This window comes from Tamandua tetradactyla, chromosome Y (assembly GCF_023851605.1).
Source record: "Tamandua tetradactyla isolate mTamTet1 chromosome Y, mTamTet1.pri, whole genome shotgun sequence".
NCBI classification, from domain to species: domain Eukaryota; kingdom Metazoa; phylum Chordata; class Mammalia; order Pilosa; family Myrmecophagidae; genus Tamandua; species Tamandua tetradactyla.
The window spans coordinates 938,185-942,902 of NC_135354.1; the positions used below are offsets into that span (position 1 = coordinate 938,185).

Consider the following 4,718-nt stretch of genomic DNA (forward strand, 5'->3'; position numbering starts at 1 on the left):
TCCTACCGAGGATGAAGGCCTCTGTTAGACCATTGAAAACTTACTATTTTTCTCCTGCTTTTTTGAAGGTAATAGAAACAATATATTTTGGGGATGGCACTTCAAATGTAAGTGGCTTTTTGCTTATGGAAAATCAGATTTATAATGTTACTTTATAGATTGTCCAGCTCATTGATTTCTATTTAAGATATTAAAGGAACCCTGTGCTTTTTGGGTCTATCTTCTAACTTTCTAAATTTCTGATGTTGATAAAATGTTATTGATGAGTTTTTCCCTGGAGCATGGAAGGGTAAGAAATTTTGCTATGCAGCATATATTCTGGAGGCCCTTAAATATAATTAATTATGAATAATTTCAAAGCTTCTCTCTTTAATTTAAAAATTTTCTAGAAAAATTGTTCTGTTATGTATTTTCCATTCTTAATTGATTAATTAACTAGTTATCAAATTCAGTTGATTAACAGAGACATCTCCAAAGGTCATTGGCTATTAATTTCAGACATATTCTTTAGGAGAAAGAAAGAAGAAAATGTGGCATTCAGAATTCTGGTTACTTTGTTGCCTACAATTAGAGGGGTGTTAGGATATAGCAACATAAAAAGGGGCCCCTTCTGAACTGGGATGAAGGGAATGATGCTGAATGTTTGAGGGAATAGAATTCTCTTATGTTTCAATTAGAATAAATGTGGTGATTTAATATGATAGTTATGAAGAATATCTTCTGGGATAACTGAAAAATCTATTTTGCAACATTTTGCTTCTGTTATTACTGTTTGTCTTTCATATGTATGCATAGATTTATTAGTTTGTTCATTATACTCAATGAATGCTAAATGAGACAAAGACTTAAGGGTCATCTACAAACTGCTGTCAATACATGCTATTGCTATGCCCTATAATTCCCATTTTCAATGTATTAAAGTGGGATATTTCAATATTTTGCTTATACATCACATTTTTCGTGATGCATCCCTAATGATTGCAGTTTCCTGTGGGAATGACTTTAAATTCTGTCTTATTATTCTGACAAATAAATACTTCTACTACTGCAAGGTTCACATTCCATTTTATTTATTTGTGCATAAGTTCAGCTCAGCCTTACTTTCCTTTTTTTATCCCCAGTTACAGGCCTAAGTTTAGGAAATGGCAGTTATTAAATACATATTCTTGCTGAAAGGAAATTATCTGAGCTGAGAAAATGACAGAAGTTTGAAAATTTTTATCATAAATTTTGAGTTTACTTAATTTATTTTTTCTTCATATTAAGTATTGTTCCCCTTCTACTCTAGGTATGATTCAGGTGACATTATAATGAGAAGGTAAGAATAAAAGCTATTGTGAAGAAAAAATATTCACTTAAATTTGTTTCATATACTTTGGCTGACAATAAAGGGGACAAACATTTCATGTGTTCCATCAAAATGTATTTGAAGAAAGTTCTAGTGAGAGAAAAGAAAGTAAAATGCTGCTTACTATAGCTATATTATCAGATGCATGTGAAAGCAAGTGAAAAGCCCTTTGAGTAACATACAAATGAGGAAACCCCAGGGGTCTAGGCTGAACAAGGAGGTGGGGAAAGTAGTCCCCAAGAAGCAAATATTAAAACTATGAATAGTTAACCTGAAAGTGGAATGCAAAAGTAGAACAATGAAGCACAAAGTAGATTATATGGCACCATTTTATAACAGATGCTTTTGTAATATCTGGTTATTTTGGGGTATGAAAGAGGGAGAAATTTTCCTTAGACAGATAAAACTCCATTCTTCAACTCCTGAGTTTTTCTCATAAATGTAAACATAATTCATAAGTATGAGCATAGAAAGCTATGTAAACTGAAGCATTTATTCCATATTCTATTATGTAAGACACACCCAAGTCTTCTTATATTTTCCCAAACCATGCCCTTAATTTGTTCTTCATACAACAGTGATTGATGCTGTGCTGATTTGAAAGGAAGTATGCCCCCTAAGAAAAGCCATATTTTAATATAAATCCCATCTTTTAAAGGTAGAATAATCTCTATTCAGTACTGTATGTTTGAAACTTTAATGAGATCATCTCCCTGGTTGATGTGATTTAGTTAAAAATGGTTGTAAAACTGGATTAGGGGATGACATGTCTCCACCCATTTGAGTGGGTCTTGATTAGTTTCTGAAGTCCTATAAAAGAGGAAACATTTTGGAGAATGAGAGACTAAGAGAGGGCAGAGAATGCTGCAGCACCATGAAGCAGAGAGTCCACTAGCCAGTGATCTTTGGAGACGAAAAAGGAAAATGCCTCCCTGGGAGCTTCATGAAATAGGATGCCAGGAGAGAAAGCAAGCAGATGATGCCATACTTGCCATGTGCCCTTCCAGCTGAGAGAGAAGCCCTGACTGTGTTTGCTATGTGCCATCTCACTTGAGAAAGAAACCCTGAACTTCATCGGCCCTCTTGAACCAAGGTATCTTCCCCTGGATGCCTTTGATTGGACATTACTATAGCCTTGTTGTAATTGGGATATTTTCTTGGCCTTAGAACTGTAAACTAGCAACTCGTTAAATCACCCCTTTTAAAAGCCATTCCGTTTCTGGTGTATTGCATTGTGGCATCTAGCAAACTAGAACAGATTTCTTGAAAGGAAACAAATAAAGTGAAATGTGATCAAATATTTCATATCAGTATAAACTTATCAGATGCTGGGTTTCTTTTTCTTTCCAATTTTTAATTGATTTGTTAAAAAATTGGTCTTAACATTTAAGTGTATGAGATAATTAAAATGTAATGAACGCAAGTAAATTCATTCATCACATTCATGAAGCCCTGATAAATCATATTAGAATGGCCAAAATTCAGAACATGTTCACCAATTTTCTATTCTAGCCAGTTCCAATTCAATAAAAGGAATCTATATTCATCTATTCCACATTATCCACCACAAAGATAACTTTACTGATTTTCTTGAAATAGTCACTGCCTCAGGCATCTGATGGTAAGGATATAGAAGAGAGATATTTAAGCAAACAAAAAACTACACTACAACCTAATATGATATAAGATCTCATTAAAATAGAAAAAGGATCTAGGTATAATGAAAACATTGGTAAATTACACTAAATTGCACCTAAGCTTTCAGGAAAATTTTAGAGAGATTATTTATGCTCTAGGATTTGACAAATGAGTAGAGGATTTTCAGGTGGAGATAGTATGAAAGGAGGAGCTGAGAAGTACTTCATTATTAAAGGAAGAGTAGAACAAAAGGATGAGAAATGATCAGAGATATGAAAGTAGTTCTGTTTGTCTACAACATAAGGCCCAAGGCAGGGAGGAAAGACAGAATCAATAGGAGAAGTCATAAATCCTGAAGATCGTTTTTTGTCATTATAAGTAAAAAGTTAGGATTTTGTCTTAGAGAAGATGAGGAACCATTAAAGAATTTTAAGCAAATAACAGAGTTAATGTAGAAATCTCACTCTAGTGAGTGAAGGGTGGAAAGAAGGGGGTGGAATAAGATAAGACATGAGACAAGTATAGAAATAATCTAGTCCACAAACAATAAAGGCAAGAGCTAAGAAGTTGGTGTTGTTTTGAAAGATGATTAAAAATATTGATAACAAGCTGTGTTGTTTGAACCTTTTGTGTACCCCAGAAAAAAAACCAAGTTCTTTAATCCTCACTCAATATTGTTGGGTGGGAGTTTTTATTTGTGTCCATGGAGATGTGGCCCACCCAACTGTGGATGGTAATTTTTGATTAGATGTTTTCCAGGGAGATGTGTCTCCATCCATTCAAGGTATGGTTGCTAACTGGAGTCTATTAAGAGGGTACCATTTTGGAAAAAAGCTCAGAACTATCAGAGCCCACAGAAAGGACAGAGTGCTGGGGAAGCCACTGAAGAGAAAGCTATCAGATGTCACCACATGCCTTTCCAGCTGAAATAGAAACCCTGAATGTCATCAGCCTTCTTGAACCAAAGTATCTTTTCCTGGAGCTTTAGAATGGACATTGATTTAATCTAATGACATTTTCATGGCATTTAGAACTATGAACTTGCAACTTAATAAATTCCCATTTTTAAAAGCTGTCCCATTTCTGTTATAGTGCATTCTGACAACTTTCAAACTAAAGCACAAACCTTACTCTCTTTATAGATACAAAGATTAAGGGAAAGTTAGGGTTTAGGATAGTGCTCAGCTTTAAGCACTGACACTTGAGGATGTGGAGATAACATGCTCAGAGTTACTTATCTGGAGATGAGACACCATGATCATGAAGGTGGTTTTCCCAGGGTGAGGCTTGTCCATTGCACTCCAGGTGTGCTGACCCCTGCAATTTCCCCTAACGTGAAAAACTGAACTACACAATTTGTGGAAGAGGGGAACTGTGTTTGTGCTGTCCCCTGGTAAAAAACAAACACAAAAAATAACAAAAAAACACATACTCAAAGTTATATCCCAGGCCATGTAGACCTTCTTATCTTTCTCTGAATATGACAGGCTCTCTCATGCCTCCTGGCAAAGCCTATTTGATCGATTCTGGAAATATTCAGTATTATGTGGTTTGAGTCCATCTAATTGGAGATGACTGGTAGAAAATAGGAAATGCAGGGCAGGAAATAAGAAAATATTCCTGTTAAATTGAGGTATAATTGAAAGTCATCAGCTTCTAGGGTATAAGTGAAACTACAAGTGCACAGTTAGGAAATCTAGCAAGTATCTCATTTAAGAAGTGAGAAAAGAAG

The 4,718-nt window shown here is 34.9% G+C and overlaps 1 non-coding gene across 1 annotated transcript; it reads left to right on the top strand.

Annotated features, from left to right (window-relative positions):
• The first annotated feature begins 4,216 nt into the window (after positions 1-4,216).
• LOC143672659 (U1 spliceosomal RNA) lies at positions 4,217-4,379 on the top strand. The gene has a single exon (XR_013169938.1). It is a non-coding gene; the product is annotated as a U1 spliceosomal RNA (small nuclear RNA).
• Positions 4,380-4,718: the final 339 nt, after the last annotated feature.